At 43.3% G+C, this 21145-nt stretch overlaps 3 non-coding genes across 3 annotated transcripts; 1 reads left to right on the forward strand and 2 right to left on the reverse strand.

The window, feature by feature from the left end:
• Nucleotides 1–867: 867 nt before the first annotated feature.
• trnaf-gaa (transfer RNA phenylalanine (anticodon GAA)) lies at nt 868–940 on the reverse strand. Its single transcript has one exon. It is a non-coding gene; the product is annotated as a tRNA-Phe (tRNA).
• Nucleotides 941–5493: 4553 nt separating this feature from the next.
• trnaf-gaa (transfer RNA phenylalanine (anticodon GAA)) lies at nt 5494–5566 on the reverse strand. Its single transcript has one exon. It is a non-coding gene; the product is annotated as a tRNA-Phe (tRNA).
• Nucleotides 5567–11916: 6350 nt separating this feature from the next.
• Nucleotides 11917–12007, forward strand: trnar-ucu (transfer RNA arginine (anticodon UCU)). The gene is given in 2 exon segments: nt 11917–11953; nt 11972–12007. It is a non-coding gene; the product is annotated as a tRNA-Arg (tRNA).
• Nucleotides 12008–21145: the final 9138 nt, after the last annotated feature.

Below are 21145 nucleotides of genomic sequence, written 5' to 3' on the forward strand. Positions count from 1 at the left end.
CTAGCCTGTAGTTACCCGGACTGTCCTTACACCCTTTCTTGAATAAGGGTGTCGCATTTGCCACTGTTTAATCCTCTGGCACCTCCCCCGTATCCAGGGAAGATTGGAAGATTATTGCAAGCCCTTCCGTTATCTGCATCCGCATTTCCTTTCGCAACCTGGGATGTGAGCCATCCGGACCAGGTGATTTATCTTCCCTAAGCACAGCCAGCCTTTTTAGTACCTCCCTCTCCTAATTTGTACCCTCTCCATTGACTCTACTCTCTTCACTTCGACTGATATTTTGTCAAATTCCACTTCCTTAGTGATCACTGATGCAAAGTACTCATTAAGTAGATTAACATTGCCCTGCACCTCTAAGCTTATATTATCCTTTTTGTCCCTAATAGGCCCGACTCAACCTCTTACTACCCACTTATCATTTACATGCTGCTCGAAGATTTTTGGGTTTCCTTTCATGTTGACTGCCAGTCTATTCTCATAGAAATAGAGAATAAGCAAATATAGAAGATGTAAGTATTTCCCATCCTTGATGAGGTGGAATTTTTTATGTTGTGGGTGGTAATGTCTTGGCCCACGAGTGTGGTGGAAGCAGAGACAATCAATGATTTGAAAAGGAAATTGGATGGATACTTGAAGGAAAGAAACTTGCAGGAGGAAAGGGATCGAGCTGGTGAGTGGAACTGACTAGATTGCTCCGGGGAGAGCCAGCATGGACGTGATAGGCCAAATGACCACCTTCTATGTTGTAAATGATTCTGTGTTGTTTCTCAAATTCAATCCACTGGTGCTTGGTAAATAATCTCAAAGTAAATTGTGCAACTGGAAAATCAGAACCAAGGCAAGGGACACATAAGGAAGCGAAATTGCTGAAACCTGGGATTGAACCAGGGACCTTTAAATCTTCAGTCTAACGCTCTCCCAACTGAGCTATTTCAGCTCTCCATTAACAATGGATTGGTGTCCTTGTTTTGGAAGAAAATACATACATTCAAGTTTTCCAAAAAATTAAAGAACACAACATGTGAGTAATATTCCCCATTGCTTTCTCAGTACTGATGGATTGTGAAGCGGGAGACAGCCAGAAGTGCCACTGAGCCGCACAGACCCCGAGCTGAGAATGAAATGAGATCAAATTCAATCTTTCATAGTGAGATGCTGCTGAGAGGTAAGAGTCCTGAATCAAAGCGAGACTTGCTCATTTCAAACACTCCCTGTACTCTCTGCTCATGAAGCCTTAAAAAAGGGAAAAACAGAATGGCACTCAAACTCACAACCCTGCCATTAAAAGTCTCATATTCGACTGACAGAACTGTCACTTCTACTCGGTCTCTTATTGGATGGATGCAACTCCAACGCAGGGATGACATTCAAATCCTCCCATGGGTCCACATGTCAGACTGAGTTCCATGTTGTAGACTCAAGCAAAGGAAATCTGCTCACTTCCAAAACTATCAGCGAATTGAAGCTGATTACAATCAACATCATCGGAGGTCAGAACTACCTGGTGAAAGGAGACACCCTGAAGAAGGATCCACAATTATTCAAAGGCATCGACAAAGTGAAAAACAAGAAAATCGATGAGTCAATGCAAGCCAAACAACAGAAACACTGAAGAATTCCATTCCATTCCAGTCCAGAACCCAGTCCTGTTGTTTTTGGAGTCAGGTCACAATTACAGCAACAACTTAATCTTCCCACTTGGCTATCTGTACATTTAGTTAATTGCAATTTTGTCGACAAGCTCTTTGAATCCAGTTGTCTGGTCCTCAAGCCAGCTCCGTATGGAAGTCAATTCCACCTTCTGCAAGGCTGAAACCAATAGATAACCTTAATCTAAAAATGCCACCAGGCCAGGGCTTGTTCGGGAGTGGAACCCAGGATCTCTCGCATGTTAATTAACCTTACTCCCTAAGCGAGAATCATACCCCTAGACCAACAAGCCACTGACAAGTCAGGCTTTATTAGCTGCTGTGGAATTTCACTGGAACCCCCCAGCCAATCATCCATTTTTTTTTCAGATCAAAGCAACATCCTGCAAATGCTGAAATAAAAACAGAAAGTGCTGGAAATGTTCAGCAGCTCTGGCAGCATCTGTGCTGTGAGAAACACAGTTAACGTTTCAGGGCACTCACCTTTTGTTTCAGCCATCCTTTCAGACTGCTTCTGTCCATCCAATCTCACTTTCTATTCTATCCACATTCTAACCATTCACTACGTTACTACATTTTTCATGAATTCCTCATTTCTTTTATTAATGACAGTTTTGTATTTCTGGCCTTTGCTTCAGACACCACCACAAGTGGAATCATGTCTCCATCTACCCAATCAAACCACTTCGCTGGATCCTCACATTGCAATGTTTCTTTAACCCTGACAGACTGTGGAGTTTCTGCTGCTTGATTGCAGTTCTTGCTTCCCGCCAGTAGATGTCACCTCACTCCAATACAGTGAAGTTTACAAATCTGAGAGAGACACAACAGGAAATAATTGTTCACATTATAGTGAATGTGTGGGATTTAGAAATACTCGGAGTGGAGACGAGTTATTATTGCACTCTGCTATTACATCTTTTATAATGGACTCCAGCAGTTTCCCCACGACTGATGTCAGGCTAACCGGTATATAATTCGCTGTTTTCTTTCTGCCTCTTTTTTTAAATAGCGGAGTTACATTAACTACCGTCCAATCCATTGGAACTGTTCCAGAGTCGATAGAATTTTGAAAAAAGACCAGAAATGCATCTGCTATTTCAAGGGCCACTTCCTTAATTACTCTGGGATGTAGATTATCAAGCCCTGGGGATTTGTCGGCCTTCAATCCCATCAATTTCCCAAACATTCCCTACTAATACTGATTTCATACAGTTCCTCCTTCTCACTAGACCCTATATTCCCCAACATTTCTGGGAGATAATTTGTATCCTCCTTTGTGAAGACAGATCCAAAGTATGTATTTAATTGGTCTGCCATTTCTTTGTTCCCCATTATAAATTCCCCCGTTTCTGACTGTAAGGGGCCCACATTTGTCTTCACTAATCTTTTTCTCTACACATATCTATAGAAGCTTTTCCAGTCAGTTTTTATGTTCTTTGCTAGCTTACTCTCATACTCTATTTCCCCCTTCTTAATCAATCCTTTTGTCCTCCTCTGCTAAATTCCAAACTGCTCACAATCTTCAGGTTTGCTGCTTGTTCTGGCCATTTTATATTTCTCCTCCTTGGATCTAATACTTTCCTTAATTTCTTTTGTAAGCCACAGTTGAGCCACCCTTCCTGTTTTACTTTTGCACAGACAGGAATGAACAATTGTTGTAATTCATCCATGCGCTCTTTAAATGCTAGCCATTGCCTATCCACTGTCAACCCTTTAAGTAACGTTCCCCAATCTATCATAGCCAACTCCCGCCTCATACCTTCATAGTTTCCTTTGTTTAGATTCAGGACCCGAGTCTCGGAATCAACTCTCTCACTCTCCATCTTAATGAAGAATTTTATCATATTATGGGCGCACTTCCCCAAGGGACCCCACACAACAAGATTGTTAACTAATCCTTTCTCATTACACAATACCCAGTCCAGGATGGCCTGTTCTCTAGAGGTGTTTTACACCTCTATCAATTCTCCACTCAATCTCCTTTGATATAGGCAGAATAATCCTAGCTTTTCCAACCTAACCTTGTAACTAAAATCCCCCATCCCTGGATCCATTCTGGTAAATCGCCTCTGCGTCCTCTCAAGGACCCTCACATTCTTTCTAAAGTCTGCTGAGCAGAACTGGAAGCAACACTCCAATTGGGGCCTAACCAGAGTTTTATAATGGTTCAGCATAACTTCCCTGCTTTTGTACTCAATGCCTCTATTTATAAAGCCCAAGATCCCATATGCTTTGCGAACCACTCTCGCAATATGTCTTGCCACCTTCAAAGATTGATGCACATGAACCCCAAGTCCCTCTATTCCAGTACACTCTTTAGAACTGTGCCATTAAGTATATATTGCCTCTCCCTATTCCTTATGCCAAAATACATCACCTCACACTTGTCACTATTAAATTCTATCTGCCACCTGTCTGCCCATTCTGCTAGCCTATCACTGTCCTGTTGCAGGCAGTTCATATCATCCTCACTGTTTGCCACTCCTCCAAGTTTGTTGTCATCGGGATATTTTGAGATTCTACTTTGTATTCCAAGATCCAAGTCACTTACCTTGAGCAGAAAAAGCAGTGGTTCTAGCACTGACCCTTGGGGAACACCACTGTCGACTATCCTCCAGTCTGACAAAGAACCATTTAATAAGACTCGCTGTTTTCTGTCCTTAAACCAATTTTCTATCCAATTGGACACTGACCCTCCTATATCACGAACCTCAATTTTGTTAACCGCCCTTTTATGTGGTACCTTGTCAAACGCTTCCTTAAAATCCATATAAACAACATCCACTGCATTCCCTTCATCAACCTGCTCTGTTAGTTCATCACAAAATGCAGTTAGATTAGTCAAGCATGAACTCCCATTTATAAATCCATGCTCACTCTCCTGAATTAACTCGAACCTCTCCAAGTGACTGTTGATTTTTTACCCTGATTATTCTTTCTAAAACCTTACCCACCGCTGCTGTTAATCTAACTAGCCTGTAGTTACCCGGACTGTCCTTACACCCTTTCTTGAATAAGGGTGTCGCATTTGCCACTGTTTAATCCTCTGGCACCTCCCCGGTATCCAGGGAAGATTGGAAGATTATAGCAAGCCCTTCCGTTATCTGCATCCGCATTTCCTTTCGCAACCCGGGATGTGAGCCATCCGGACCAGGTGATTTATCTTCCCTAAGCACAGCCAGTCTTTTTAGTACCTCCCTCTCCTAATTTGTACTCTCTCCATTGCCTCTACTTTCTTCACTTCAACTGATATTTTGTCAAAGTCCACTTCCTTAGTGATCACTGATGCAAAGTACTCATTAAGTAGATTAACATTGCCCTGCACCTCTAAGCTTATATTATCCTTTTTGTCCCTAATAGGCCCGACTCAACCTCTTACTACCCACTTATCATTTACATGCTGCTCGAAGATTTTTGGGTTTCCTTTCATGTTGACTGTCAGTCTATTCTCATAGAAATAGAGAATAAGCAAATATAGATGATATAAGTATTTCCCATCCTTGATGAGGTGGAATTTTTTATGTTGTGGGTAGTAATGTCTTGGCCCACGAGTGTGGTGGAAGCAGAGACAATCAATGATTTGAAAAGGAAATTGGATGGATACTTGAAGGAAAGAAACTTGCAGGAGGAAAGGGATCGAGCTGGTGAGTGGAACTGACTAAATTGCTCCGGGGAGAGCCAGCATGGACGTGAGAGGCCAAATGACCACCTTAGATGTTGTAAATGATTCTGTGTTGTTTCTCAAATTCAATCCACTGGTGCTTGGGAAATAATCTCAAAGTAAATTGTACAACTGGAAAATCAGAACCAAGGCAAGGGACACATAAGGAAGCGAAATTGCTGAAACCCGGGATTGAACCAGGGACCTTTAGATTTTCAGTCTAACGCTCTCCCAACTGAGCTATTTCAGCCCTACATTAACAGTAGCTTGGTGTCCTTGTTTTGGAAGAAAATACGTACATTCAAGTTTTCCAAAAAATTAAAGAACACAACATGTGAGTAATATTCCCCATTGCTTTCTCAGTCCTGATGGATTGTGAAGCGGGAGACAGCCAGAAGTGCCACTGAGCCGCACAGACCCCGAGCTGAGAATGAAATGAGATCAAATTCAATCTTTCATCGTGAGATGCTGCTGAGAGGTAAGAGTCCTGAATCAAAGCGAGACTTGCTCATTTCAAACACTCCCTGTACTCTCTGCTCATGAAGCCTTAAAAAAGGGAAAAACAGAATGGCACTCAAACTCACAACCCTGCCATTAAAAGTCTCATATTCGACTGACAGAACTGTCACTTCGACTCGGTCTCTTATTGGATGGATGCAACTCCAACGCAGGGATGGCATTCAAATCCTCCCATGGGTCCACATGTCAGACTGAGTTCCATGTTGTAGACTCAAGCAAAGGAAATCTGCTCACTTCCAAAACTATCAGCGGATTGAAGCTGATTACAATCAACATCATCGGAGGTCAGAACTACCTGGTGAAAGGAGACACCCTGAAGAAGGATCCACAATTATTCAAAGGCATCGACAAAGTGAAAAACAAGAAAATCGATGAGTCAATGCAAGCCAAACAACAGAAACACTGAAGAATTCCATTCCATTCCAGTCCAGAACCCAGTCCTGTTGTTTTTGGAGTCAGGTCACAATTACAGCAACAACTTAATCTTCCCACTTGGCTATCTGTACATTTAGTTAATTGCAATTTTGTCGACAAGCTCTTTGAATCCAGTTGTCTGGTCCTCAAGCCAGCTCCGAATGGAAGTCAATTCCACCTTCTGCAAGGCTGAAACCAATAGATAACCTTAATCTAAAAATGCCAGCATACCAGGGCTCGTCCAGGACTTGAACCCAGGATCTCTCGCATGTTAATTAACCATACTCCCGAAGCGAGAATCATACCCCTAGACCAACGAGCCACTGACAGGTCAGGTTTTATTAGCTGCTGTGGAATTTCACTGGAACCCCCCAGCCAATCATCCATTTTTTTTCAGATCAAAGCAACATCCTGCAAATGCTGAAATAAAAACAGAAAGTGCTGGAAATGCTCAGCAGCTCTGGCAGCATCTGTGCTGTGAGAAACACAGTTAACGTTTCAGGGCACTCACCTTTTGTTTCAGCCATCCTTTCAGACTGCGTCTGTCCATCCAATCTCACTTTCTATTCTCTCCACATTCTAACCATTCACTACGTTACTACATTTTTCATGAATTCCTCATTTCTTTTATTAATGACAATTTTGTATTTCTGGCCTTTGCTTCAGACACCACCACAAGTGGAATCATGTCTCCATCTACCCAATCAAACCACTTCGCTGTTTCCTCACATTGCAATGTTTCTTTAACCCTGACAGACTGTGGAGTTTCTGCTGCTTGATTGCAGTTCTTGCTTCCCGCCAGTAGATGTCACCTCACTCCAATACAGTGAAGTTTACAAATCTGAGAGAGACACAACAGGAAATAATTGTTCACATTATAGTGAATGTGTGGGATTTAGAAATACTAGGAGTGGAGACGAGTTATTATTGCACTCTGCTATTACATCTTTTATAATGGACTCCAGCATTTTCCCCACGACTGATGTCAGGCTAACCGGTATATAATTCGCTGTTTTCTTTCTGCCTCTTTTTTTAAATAATGGAGTTACATTAACTACCGTCCAATCCATTGGAACTGTTCCAGAGTCGATAGAATTTTGAAAAAAGACCAGAAATGCATCTGCTATTTCAAGGGCCACTTCCTTAATTACTCTGGGATGTAGATTATCAGGCCCTGGGGATTTATCGGCCTTCAATCCCATCAATTTCCCAAACATTCCCTACTAATACTGATTTCATACAGTTCCTCCTTCTCACTAGACCCTATGTTCCCCAACATTTCTGGGAGATAATTTGTATCCTCCTTTGTGAAGACAGATCCAAAGTATGTATTTAATTGGTCTGCCATTTCTTTGTTCCCCATTATAAATTCCCCCGTTTCTGACTGTAAGGGACCCACATTTGTCTTCACTAATCTTTTTCTCTGCACATATCTATAGAAGCTTTTACAGTCAGTTTTTATGTTCTCTGCTAGCTTACTCTCATACTCTATTTCCCCCTTCTTAATCAATCCTTTTGTCCTCCTCTGCTAAATTCCAAACTGCTCACAATCTTCAGGTTTGCTGCTTGTTCTGGCTATTTTATATTTCTCCTCCTTGGATCTAATACTTTCCTTAATTTCTTTTGTAAGCCACAGTTGAGCCACCCTTCCTGTTTTACTTTTGCACAGACAGGAATGAACAATTGTTGTAATTCATCCATGCGCTCTTTAAATGCTAGCCATTGCCTATCCACTGTCAACCCTTTAAGTAACATTCCCCAATCTATCATCGCCAACTCCCGCCTCATACCTTCATAGTTTCCTTTATTTAGATTCAGGACCCGAGTCTCGGAATCAACTCTCTCACTCTCCATCTTAATGAAGAATTTTATCATATTATGGGCGCACTTCCCCAAGGGACCCCACACAACAAGATTGTTAACTAATCCTTTCTCATTACACAATACCCAGTCTAGGATGGCCTGTTCTCTCGAGGTGTTATACACCTCTATCAATTCTCCACTCAATCTCCTTTGATATAGGCAGAATAATCCTAGCTTTTCCAACCTAACCTTGTAACTAAAATCCCCCATCCCTGGATCCATTCTGGTAAATCGCCTCTGCGTCCTCTCAAGGACCCTCACATTCTTTCTAAAGTCTGCTGAGCAGAACTGGAAGCAACACTCCAATTGGGGCCTAACCAGAGTTTTATAATGGTTCAGCATAACTTCCCTGCTTTTGTACTCAACGCCTCTATTTATAAAGCCCAAGATCCCATATGCTTTGCTAACCACTCTCGCAATATGTCTTGCCACCTTCAAAGATCGGTGCACATGAACCCCAAGTCCCTCTATTCCAGTACACTCTTTAGAACTGTGCCATTAAGTATATATTGCCTCTCCCTATTCCTTATGCCAAAATACATCACCTCACACTTGTCACTATTAAATTCCATCTGCCACCTGTCTGCCCATTCTGCTGGCCTATCACTGTCCTGTTGCAGGCAGTTCATATCATCCTCACTGTTTGCCACTCCTCCAAGTTTGGTGTCATCGGCATATTTTGAGATTCTACTCTGTATTCCAAGATCCAAGTCACTTACCTTTAGCAAAAAAAGCAGTGGTTCTGGCACTGACCCTTGGGGAACACCACTGTCGACTATCCTCCGGTCTGACCAAGAACCATTTAATATGACTCGCTGTTTTCAGTCTTTAAAACAATTTACTATCCAAATGGACACTGACCCTCCTAATCCATGAACCCCAATTTTGTTAACCACCCTTTTATGTGGTACTTTATAAAATGCTTTCGTAACATCCATATAAACAACATCCACTGCATTCCCTTCATCAGTATTCTCAGATAGTTTATCAACAAATGCAGTTAGATTCGTCAAGCATGAACTCCCATTGATAAATCCATGCCTACTCTCCTGAATTAACTCAAACCTCTCCAAAGGACTTGATTTTTTTCCCTGACCTGTTGATCTCATGCTGATAGCAAGCTCACCATAGAGCATGTATTTGGCAATGTGACCGTCATCCATTTGGCCCAGTCAACAGAGTCACCGCTGACTCAAGAGGGCAAACATGCTGCGGATCCCTGCACGCTGGTGTACTTCCGCATTCGGCACTCTGTCCTGCCAGGAGATGCCCAGTATCCATCTGAGGTAGTGGAGGTGGAAGCTGTTCAGCCGCTTTTTTTGGCTTGTATAAGTTGTTGATGCTTCTCTACTATAAAGGAGGGTGCTGAGAACACAAGCCTGGTACACGTGGAGCTTTGTATTTTCGGTCAGTTTGCTGTCGGTTCACACTTGTCTTCTCAACTTTGACATGACAGCTGCAGCATTGGCAATCCTGGTGCTGATTTCAGCATCAAGGGCCAGATTGCTGGTGATTGTTGATTGAAGGTATGTGAAGCTGTTGACAACCTCCAAAGTGAGGTTGTCGATGTTGATGGAAAGTGGAGTCTCTACGTCCTGGCCCGTAACTTTCATCTTCCTGATGCTGATTGTCAGTCCAAACTCTTTGCAGGCCAGGGAGAACCGATCTACAAGCTGCTGTGACTGAACTTCATTATGGGATGTCAGCACAGCATCATCAGCAAATAGCAACTCACAGACTAGGAATTTACCCACTTTGGTCTTGGCGCACAGTCTTGCCAAGTTGAACAGCTTGTCGTCAGCTCTGATGTGCAGGTGAACACCTCTTTCTGAGTAATTGAAAGTGTACAATAGCAGCATGGAGAAGAATATGCCAATTATAAAGGATGTGATAACTAGACAGTTCGAAAATGATGACATGATTGGGCAGAGTCAACATAGATTTATGAAAAGGAAAACAGGTTTGAAAAACCTGTTGAGATTTTTGAGGATGTTACCTATAGAACAGATAAAGGAGAACCAGTGGATGTGTGGTATTTGCATTTTCCTTTGGTAAGGTCCCACACAGGAGGTGAGTAAACAAAATTAGAGCACATAGGCTTGGGGATAATATACTGATACGGATTGAGAATTGGTTAACAGACCGAAAACAGAGAGCAGGAATAACGGGTCCTTCTCAGGATGGCAGGCTGTTACTATTGGGGTACTGCAAGGATCAGTGTTGGAGCCACAGCTGTTAACAACCTATATAAATGATTTGGATGTGGGGATTAAATGTAATATTTCCAAGTTTGCAGATGACACAAAGCTCGGTGAAGTGTGAGTTGTGAGGAGGATGCAGAGAGGCTTCCAGGGGACCTGGAGAGGCTAAGTGAATGGGCAAGAACATGGAATATAATGTGAATAAGTGTGAAGTTATTCACTTTGGTAGAATAAACAGAAAGACAGAGTATTTCTTAAATGGTGAGAGGTTGGGAAGTGTCGATGTCCAAAGGGACCTGGGTGTCCTTGTTCCTGAGACACTAAAAGCTCTTGTGCAGGTGCAGCAATCAATTAGGAAGGCAAATGGTATGTTGTACCCACACGAGGGGTCATGAGTACAGGAGTAAAGATGTCTTGCTGCAATTGTCTAGAGCCTTGGTGAATCCGCACTGGAGTATTGTGTACAGTTTAGTCTCCTCATCTTATGAAGGATACACTTGCCATAGAGGGGGTGAAACAGAGGGTCAACAGACTAATCTTTTTTTTGCATTTATTTCATTTCATCTCAGTTTGTTCAGTTTGCTTACCTACTGTTTTTTTTCAGGTTTGTACTTCCTACTGTTCAATATTCAGTCCATTAACACCTAATCTGTACTAATGCTTTGTCTTTCAACACACCATTAACATATTGTTTGCCTTTGCTGCATGACCTTTTGGTCAGCTATGTGGCCTTGTCCAATCTACACCTTCTCCTTTGTTATCTCTTGCCCCACCCCCACCCCACTTGCTTATAACCTGTGACTTTTCTAATATATGTCAGTTCCGAAGATGGGTCACTGACCTGAAACGTTAACTCTGCTTCTCTTTTCACAGATGCTGCCAGACCTGCTGAGTGGTTCCAGCATTTCTTGTTTTTATGTCACCAGACTAATCCCTGGGATGGTGGGATTGTCTTATGAGGAAACTGGGCCTGTATTCCTTAAAGTTTCGAAGAATGAGAGGTGATCTGATTGAAACTGACAAAATTCTTACAGGGCGTGACAGTGTGGATGTAGACAGGATGTTTGCCCTGGTTGGTGAGTCTAAAACCAAAGGACATCGTCTCAGAATAAGGAGTAGGCCATTTAAAACTGAGATGGGTGGAATTTCTTCACTCAGACGGTGGTGAATCATTGGAATACTGTGCCCCAGAGGGCTGTGGCAGCTCAATCATTGAGCATGTTCAAGACAGAAATTGATAGAAATCTTGATACTCATGACATCAAGGGATATGGGGATAGCATGGGAAAGGGGCTTTGAGGTAGGTGATCAGCCATGATCGAATTGAATGACAGAGCAGGCTCGACGGGCTGAATAGCTTACTCCTATGTTCCTCTGTTCCTAAGAGAGTTGGCGCCAGCGCGCAGCCCTGCTTTACCCCACTGCTGATCTTGAAAGCGTCTGATGTTGCTCCATTGTAACTGATGGAACTGTGCATGTTCTCGTGGAAAGAAGAGATGATGCCCAAGAGGTCAGGAGGGCAGCCTATGTTCCATTGCAGTTTGAAGAGGCCGTCTCTGCTGACAAGATCAAAGGCCTTAGTGATGTTAATAAAAATGTGTGAGGCTCTGTGGCGCAATGGATAGCGTGTTGGACTTCTAAATAATGATTAAGACGATATTCAAAGGTTGTGGATTCAAGTCCCACCAGAGTCAGATTTTGGACCAGAAACAGAGGAGCACAACGGAACAACAAATGAAGAAATGCGCCAAAAGCACAGACTCGGAGACAGAGCGAGAGAGAGAGGAGCACGGCAGGAGCAGAGCAGGGGAAAAAAATCGAGGAGTGACGTCACAATGGAGAGTGAGAGCAGGGAAACAGAGAGCCGCTGGGGTGAGGATACAGGATTTGGTTCTTTCTCCGGTGCAGTGGAAGGAGCTGTTTGGTGAGGATCTGGTAAGCTGTGACATCACAGGCAAGCAGGTAGTTGATTGGTTTGGAAGAACCGACCTGCTTGATGCGCATCTGGTAAGTGATTAAGATCCATTTTAGTCCTAACGTTTAAAATAGTAAACAAACTAGTGGTAAGTTTAATAAAATATGCAATAAAATGAATAATTGAATAAAATATTTAAGTAGTTAATTGAAACACGTTAAGGATGACAGGACAGGTGATGTGTCACAGCTGCAGCATGTGGGAGTTCCTGGATGCCAGTGTGATCCAGGGCAAACACGTCTGCAGTAAGTGTTTGTGGCTCAAAGAGGGAGAAAAAAGGAATGTAGTGGTAGTAGGGGACAGTATAGTAAGGTGGATTGACTCTGTTCTCTGCAGCAAAAGCAAGAGTCCAGACGGCTGTGTTGTCTGCCGGTGCCAGGATTCAGGACATCTGCTCAGGGCTGGAGCGAAACATACAATGGGAGGGGGAGGATCCAGTCGTCGTGGTCCATGTCGGTACCAGCGACATAGGCAGGACAAGGATAGAGGTTCTGCAAAGTCAGTATGAGGAATTAGGCACCAAATTAAGAAGCAGAACCTCAAAGTTAATCATCTCTGGATTATTACCTGAGCCATGTGCAAATTGGCATAGGACAAATAAGATTAGAGAAAGTAATGTGCGGCTGAAAGACTGGTGTGGTAGTAGTGGGTTCTGGTTCATGGGGCATTGGCACCAGTACTGTGGAAAGAGGTGGCTGTACCGTTGGGACGGTCTACACCTGAACCGTGCTGGTGCCGGTGTTCTAGCGAGCCACATAACGAGGGAAGTAGAGACGGTTTTAAACCGAATAGTGGGGGCAAGGGATCAAATTCGGGAAGATATGGTGAATCAAGGAGGAGAGACAAGGCAAGAGAGAAAGGTATAAATATGGGAAATGATAAACAGACTGTGACAGGAAGGGACAGAATGTACAAATCTAAGAGTAAATCGACAGATAAGGCTAGAGGTGACAAAAATAATAAAAGGACAAAACTAAATGCTCTGTATCTGAATGCATGGAGCATTTGAAACAAAACAGATGAACTGGGAGCACAAATAGAATAAATAAGTACGATCTGATAGTCATTACAGAGACATGGCTGCAGGGCGACATAGATTGGGATGTGAATATTGGAGGTGACATGGCATTTTGGAAGGACAGGAATCTAGGAAAAGGTGGCGGGGTAGCTCTGTTAATTAATGATGGTATTAGCGTAATAGAGAGGGATGACCTGAGTTCTGGAGATCAGGATGCAGAAGCAGTTTGAGTACAAATGAGAAATCATAAAGGCAAGAAGTCACTTGTGGGAGTGGTGTACAGGCCACCTAACATTAACCACACTGTCGGATGGGATATAAAAGAAGAAATAATGGCAGCTTGTCAGAAAGGTACTGTGATAATTATGGGGGATTTTAATCTACATATAGATTGGAAAATTCAGATGGGCAGAGATAGCCTAGATGAGGAATACATAGAATGTTTTGGGGATAATTTCTTGGAACAATACATTCTGGAGCCAACCAGAGAGCAGGCTATACTAGACCTGGCATTGTGCAACGAGATAGGATTAATTAATGACCTCATAGTTAAGGTGCCCCTAGGTAGTAGCGATTATAATATGATTGAATTTTACATTCAGTTTGAGGGAGAGGAGAGTGGGTCCCAGACTAGTATTTTAAATTTAAATAAGGGCAATTATAAGGTCATGAAAGCAGAGCTAGCTAAAGTGAACTGGCAAATTAGGTTAAGGGATAAGTCAATAGAGATGCAGTGGCAGACATTTAAGGGGATATTTCAGAATACACAGAATAGATACATTTCAACGAGAAAGAAAAGTTCCAAAGGTGGGACTCACCATCCATGGTTCACGAAAACAGTTAAAGATACTATCAAACTTAAAGAAAAAGCCTATAATTGTGCAAAGGTGGGAGGCAGGTCAGAAGATTGGACAGAATATAAAAAAAACAGCAAAGAATGACTAAAAGATTGATAAGGAAGGTAAAATTAGAGTATGAGAGAAAGCTCGCAAGAAATTTCAAGACAACTAGTAAGAGTTTCGATAGATATTTTAAAAAGAAAAGAGTTAACAAAGCGACTGTTGGTCCAATAGAAAGTGTGTCTGGGGAATTAATAATGGATAATTAAGAGATGGCAGATGAATTGAACAGATACTTTGCATCGGTCTTCACTATTGAGTATACAAATAACATCCCAGTATTAGTCGTATATCAGGAAATTGAAGGGATGGAGGAACTCAAGAAAATTACAATCACCAGGGAAGTGGTACTAAACAAATTGTTGGAGCTGCGGGTTGACAAGTCGCCAGGTCCTGAATTGGCTAGTGAGATAGTTGATGCGCTGGTTTTAATATTCCAAAATTCCCTAGATTCGAGAAGGTTCCGTTAGATTGGAAAAGAGTGAATGTAACTCATTTATTCAAAAAGGGAGGGAGACAGAAAGCAGGAAACGACAGGCCAGTTAGCTTAACATTTGTCTGAGGGAAAATGTTTGGAGCTATTACAGAGGATGTTATAGCAGGGCATTTAGAAAAAATTAAGATAATCAGGCAGAGTCGACATGGTTTTTTGAAAGGGAAATCATGTTTAACCAATTTATTGGAGTTCTTTGAGGGAGTTACATGTGCTGTGGATAAAGGGGAACCAGTGGATGTATTGTATTTCGATTTCCAGAAGGATAAGGTGCCATATCAAAGGTTATTGCAGAAAATAAAAGCTCATGGTGTCGAGGGTAACATATTGGCATGGATAGAAGATTGGCTAGCTGACAGGAAACAGAGAGTCAGCATAAATGGGCCACTTTTTGGTTGGCAAGAAGTAACGAGTGGTGTGCCACAGGGATCTGTGCTGGGGCCTCAACTTTTTACAATTTATATAAATGACTTAGATGAAGGGACCGAAGGTATTGTTGCTAAATTTGCTGATCACAAAGATAGGTAGGAAAGTAGGTTGTGAAGAGGACATAAGGGGGCTACAAAGGGATATAGATAGGTTAAGTGATTGGGCAAAGACCTGGCAAATGGAGTATAATGTGGGAAAGTCGGAAATTGTCCACTATGGCAGGAAGAATAAAAAAGCATATTATCTAAATGGTGAGAGATTGCAGAGCTCTGAGATGCAGAGGGATCTGGGTGTCCGAGGGCATGAATTGCAAAAGGTTAGGATGCAGGTCCAGCATGTAATTAGGAAAGCTAATAGAATGTTATCATTTATCACCATGGGAATTGAATACAATAGTAGGGAGGTTATGCTTCAGCTATACAGGACATTGGTGAGACCTCTTCTGCAGTACTGAGTACTGTACTGGTCTCCTTATTTGCGGAAGGATGTAAATGCATTGGAGGTAGTACAGAGAAAGTTTACGAGACTAATACATGGAATGGGTGGGCTGTCTTACGAGGAAATATTGGACAAGCTAGGCTTGTCTCCGCCAGAGTTTAGAAGAGAAAGAGGCGACATGATTTGTTATTTAATTTATTAATTAACAAATTAGCTATCCTCCAGTCTTCCGGTACCTCACCCGTGGCTAACGATGATACAAAAATCTCTGCCAGCGCCCCAGCAATCTCCTCCCTTGCTTCCCATAGCATCCTAGGATACATCTGATCAGGCCCTGGGGATTTATCCACCTTAATGCGCTTCAAAACCTCCAACACCTCCTCCTTTGTAATGTTGATATGCTGCAGGATATCGCTGTTCCCTCCCTTGAACTCACTAGCTTCCATGACCTTCTCCACGGTAAATACAGACGAGAAATATTCATTTAAGACCTCGCCCATTTCGCGTGGCTTCACACATAGATTGCCACACTGATCCTTAAGGGGACCTACTCTCTCCCTAGCTACCCTTTTACTCTTAATACACTTAGAGAATCTTTTAGGATTCTCCTTTATCTTATCTGCCAGGGAAATCTCATGGCCCCTTTTCGCCCTCCTAATTTCCTTCTTAAGTATACTCCTATATCCCCTATACTTCTCGAGGGACTCGCTCGATCCCAGCTGCCTATACCTGACGTATGCCTCCTTCTTTGTCCTGACCAGACCCTCAATATCCCTCGTCAACCAAGGTTCCCTAAACTTGCCAGCCTTGCCCTTCCATCTAACAGGAACATGCTGGCCCTGAACTCTTCCTATCTCACTTTTAAAAGCCTCCCACTTGCCAGACGTCCCTTTACCTGTAAACAGCCTCTCCCATTCAACTTTTGAGAGTTCCTGTCTGATGCCATGGAAATTAGCCTTCCCCCAATTTAGGACTTCAACCTGAGGACCAGTCCTATTCTTTTTCATATCTATCTTGAAGCTAATAGAGTTATGGTCACTGGTCCCAAAGTGCTCCCTCACTGCCATATCAACCACCTGCCCATTCTCATTTCCTAAGAGGAGATCGAGTGTAGCTCCTTCTCTAGTCGGGCCATCCACGTACTGCTTCAGAAAACGATCCTGGACTCACTTAACAAATTCTTCCCCATCTGATCCCTTAGCACTAAGGCAGTCCCAGTCAATATTAGGGAAGTTAAAATCACCTACTATTACAACCCTATAATTCCTATACCTATCTGTGATTTCCCTACATATATGCTCCTCCACTTCCCTCTGACTATTGGGGGGCCTATAGTATAATCCCATCAAAGGGATCACCCTTTTATTATTTCTAAGTTCTACCAGTATGGCCTCACTGGACATTCACCCCGGGATATCCTCTCTAAGTACTGCCGTGATGTCCTCCCTAATCAATAGTGCAACTCCCCCTCCTCTCTTACCTCCACCTCTGTCACGCCGGAAGGATTGGTACCGCGGAACATTGAGCTGCCAGTCCTGCCCATCCCTCAACCACATTTCCGTAATAGCTACAATACCACAATCCCATGTACCGATCCATGCTCTGAGTTCATCTGCCTTACCTGTAAGGATACTTGCATTAAAGTAAATGCAGTTTAGCCCACCAGACCTTCCACGCTCCCTGTCCTGCCCCTGCCTGGCCTGCCTACTGGACTTGCTTGCTTTAACCTCTCCATTTGCCTCAACTATCTCATCGGAGAGACTACTACTTTGGGTCCCACCCCCGCTGCAAGACTAGTTTAAACCCTCCAGTGTATTACTATAAAATCTCCCTACAAGGATATTGGTCCCCTTCCAGTTCAGATGCAACCCATCCCTCTTGTACAGGTCACCTCTGCACCAGAAGAGATCCCAATGATCCAAGTACCTGAAGCCCTCCCGCCTTCGCCAGTCTTCAGCAATGCATTCATTTGCCTAATCCTCCTATTCCTACCCGCACTAGCACGTGTCACAGGGAGTAATCCTGAGATTACAACCCTAGAGGTCCTGCTCTTTAACCTTCTGCCTAACTCCCTATATTCACTTTGCAGAACCTCATCTCTCTTCCTGCCTATGTCGTTCGTACCAATATGGACCACGATCTCTGGCTGCACACCCTCCCCTTTCAGAATTTCCGGCAGCTGCTCCGAAACATCCTTGACCCTAGTATTAGGGAGGCAACATACCATCCTGGAGTCTCGTTTGCGGCCACAGAAACGCCTATCTGCACCCCTTATGATAGAATCCCCTATCACAATAGCTCTTCCACCCCTTTTCCTCCCCTGCTGTGCAGCAGAGCCCTCCGTGGTGCCACGGACCGCACTGTTGCTCTTTTCCCCTGGGAGGTCTTGCCCCCAGCAGGAACCAAAGCGGTGTATCTGTTTGAGAGGGGGATGGCCACAGGGGACTCCTGCACTACCTGCCTGCTCCTACTATTCCATCTGGTGGTCACCCATCCCTTTTCTGCCTGTGCATCCATTACCTGCGGTGCGACCACCTCACTAAACATGCTATCCATGACGCCCTCAGCTTCGTGGACGCTCCACAGTGAAACAACCCGCAGGTCCAGCTCCATAATGCGAGTAGCCAGTAGCTGCAGCTGGATACACTTCCTGCACACATGGTCGTCATGGAGACTGGGAGGGTTCCTGAATCCCCACATAGCGCAGGAGGAGCATATCACGGGGCTGAGCTCTCCTGCCATGACTTACCCTTAGATTAATTAGTTACTCCCTTAATTAAAAAATACTAATGACACTAGGGGCATTGTTCTACCCACTACAATCTAAAGTCCTTCATAAGCTACACTGAATAAAAAAAACACTTTAGTAGTACTCATCTTATCAGCAGAGGTTTTTTTTTCAAGTAAAAAAACTTTGCCCTTTTCTTTAAGATATTTAAATACACTAACAGCAGTGACTCACCAACCAATCACCTTGCAGCTCTCCTCTGACATCACAGTTGGCTTCTTTTTTTTCAAAACTCCAGCACACTGGAAGATCTCCACTCCACTCCTGGAAGGTAAGAGACTGGGCCTCGATCCTCGGATTGGATTTATAGGCTCCGCTCTCAACGTTCTCCTCATATCGGTCCATATAGGTCTGCTCCGCACCGCTCCTCTCCGCTCCCGGAAGGTAATTCACCAGCTTTTGCAGAAAAGTCGGTCTTAAGCTGTTGCAGTACCTGTTAGAAAGATAGTCTAAGCTATTCTGAAGTCATCTTCCAATGTCATCTACATGGAAGCAGGATTTTAAAGGATAAGATGTAGTTTTTAAAAGTCACTTCAATCTTGCTCAAGAGTCTTTGCAAAGAAGCCAAGTAAATCTTGATAAAAAGTCATATACATTTAGAGATCTTTTAAAAGCACTTCAATCTTGTTAATAAAAAGTCAGATGTAAATTTAAGAACTCTGATCAGGCTATGCTAAAAAGTTACATACAATTAAGAAATAAAATACAACATTTAAAAGCTCTGAACTCCCTCTGAAAGTTGACCACTGCTGCTGCCGGTGTCTTCCTGGAATAGTGGAGCTGTTGTGTCAACAGAAAAGTCCTTCCCGAGCAGCCCTGAGCCTGTTGGTACCGGCTTTAATCCAACCCAGGTAAAAATCAGGGTACATTGTGGGCAATGAGCCCAAATTGCTGAACTACAGGTCCCTGTCACTTTAAAGAGTGGGCTGGTGCGATTATGATCAGAGGCTCCTTCTAAGCACATTTCTCACCACCACAACTTCCAGATGCTGGTGTTAGTGTGTGCATGTACCGGCAGTTGCAGTGCTGTTCAGACCCTCAATAGCAGTGAAAGTCTCAGAGTTCACCGCTATTGGGGCTGTAAAATCCAGGCCGATATCTCACAGTCCTGTTAGATTTGCTCTCCCTCTGTACAAAATCAAACTCCACACATTGTCTTTCACTCACTCCTGTTTCCAGCCCTGATGGTGCAGAAATCCCCTCTCAAAGGTACACAATCCAGTTGATTTCTGATCAAATACCTCCTTCCTCATTCAATAGAGGAAACAGAGACATGAACAGGAGTCAGGTGCAAGAAAGTTTCACCAACAGAGCAAAGAAAGGCACCAACAAAAGTCACACCTACTTTCCAAATCATTTCACTGGAATATTCTTTCACTTGTTTTGTCGGATGACTGCAATAAATCTGAAAATGAGCACCATGAGGTTTGTGTTCACTAGTCACTTGTTCTCCTGTGTTTGTCTGTCAGGTTTGTAATTCAGTTTGTATTGGATATTGAAGAGAATCTCTTTTCAAGATGATTGCACATCGTACTGTGTTTAAAGCAACCAACTTGGAAAATGGCAGAAAATGAATGTTTCAATACCTGTGTGACCAGATTCTTCCAATGCTTTTCAACAGCTAGATTGATGATGCTTGTAATCTGTATCCTGTGGAGAATGGGAGAGGAGAATAAAAACATGGTGCATGAACAGGACAGACTGTGTAAAATGGGAGCACAGAAATACTGCCATCTCATTGAAAGTTAATGAGATTTATTCGAAGTCAGACACCTGTCCACAATGAACAAGTGAATACATTAATTGTCCACTTTCAATCTAAATGGGACTGAGGTTCCAACAGAGAAGTTTTCTGGAAAATACCTGCTGCAGTTTTAAAATTGATGAACTGGAACATCTTATACTAACTTTCAAATAACTGGAGTGATTGTATAGTTCTCATAGTGGAGAGAAGGAGTTGTTTATAAATATAAGCAGAAAGACACATTTGTGGATTGGTGAATGAGCTTTAACTTTCTGAAATGTATTTGTCCATTGGTTGCAGGTCACTGGAAATTCTTTTTTACATTTCAATTGAAGCAGCAGCAGTTAACAGCAAAATGTCTGATTAATCAGAATAGTGGGTCTGGGAAACACTTAAACAGCCGAGACCCTGTAAAACAGAACTCCAAGTAATAGTTTAAATAAGGCACTGAACTGACAGAGCGGTAAAGGCCTGCTCAGGTCAGGAACCTGACAGAACCACATTGGACCCGAGCCCGACCCGGCCCGAGTATCTCCATTTATTCCCACGCCCAAACTAACCCGAGCCTTACCCGACCACTGGAATGTTCACTTTATCTACCTCCCGATTCCGAATCTACAGGAAGCTGCAGCATGAGCGCAATGACGTCATAGAGATGCTCACTTGCTCACTGAGCAGACTCAGAGTTTCCCTCCTTGATGACCCGGACTCCCAGCTTAGGTTGGCTTTTCAACTTTTGACACTTATTAAACTCAACTTCCCAGCAGAGTTAAATGTAATACTTACTGTGTGTGTCCGACACGGACTCAGCCCGACCTGGACCCAGCCCGACCCGAACCTGGCCCAACCTGACCCGAGCCCGAAAGCCAGACCCGGAAGAGCGACCCAACACGACCCGGACCCGACACAGGTCGTCGGGTCCCGTTGGGTTCAGGTCGGGTGGCAGGCCTTTACAGAGCGGAGGTCAGATGAGGATTGAATTAATTTCAATCACTGAATCTAAACAGGAAGTAAATCTGCCAGGAATGGAAGGCTTTGCTTTATCTGT

Source organism: Heterodontus francisci, chromosome 35 (assembly GCF_036365525.1).
Source record: "Heterodontus francisci isolate sHetFra1 chromosome 35, sHetFra1.hap1, whole genome shotgun sequence".
Lineage (NCBI taxonomy): Eukaryota > Metazoa > Chordata > Chondrichthyes > Heterodontiformes > Heterodontidae > Heterodontus > Heterodontus francisci.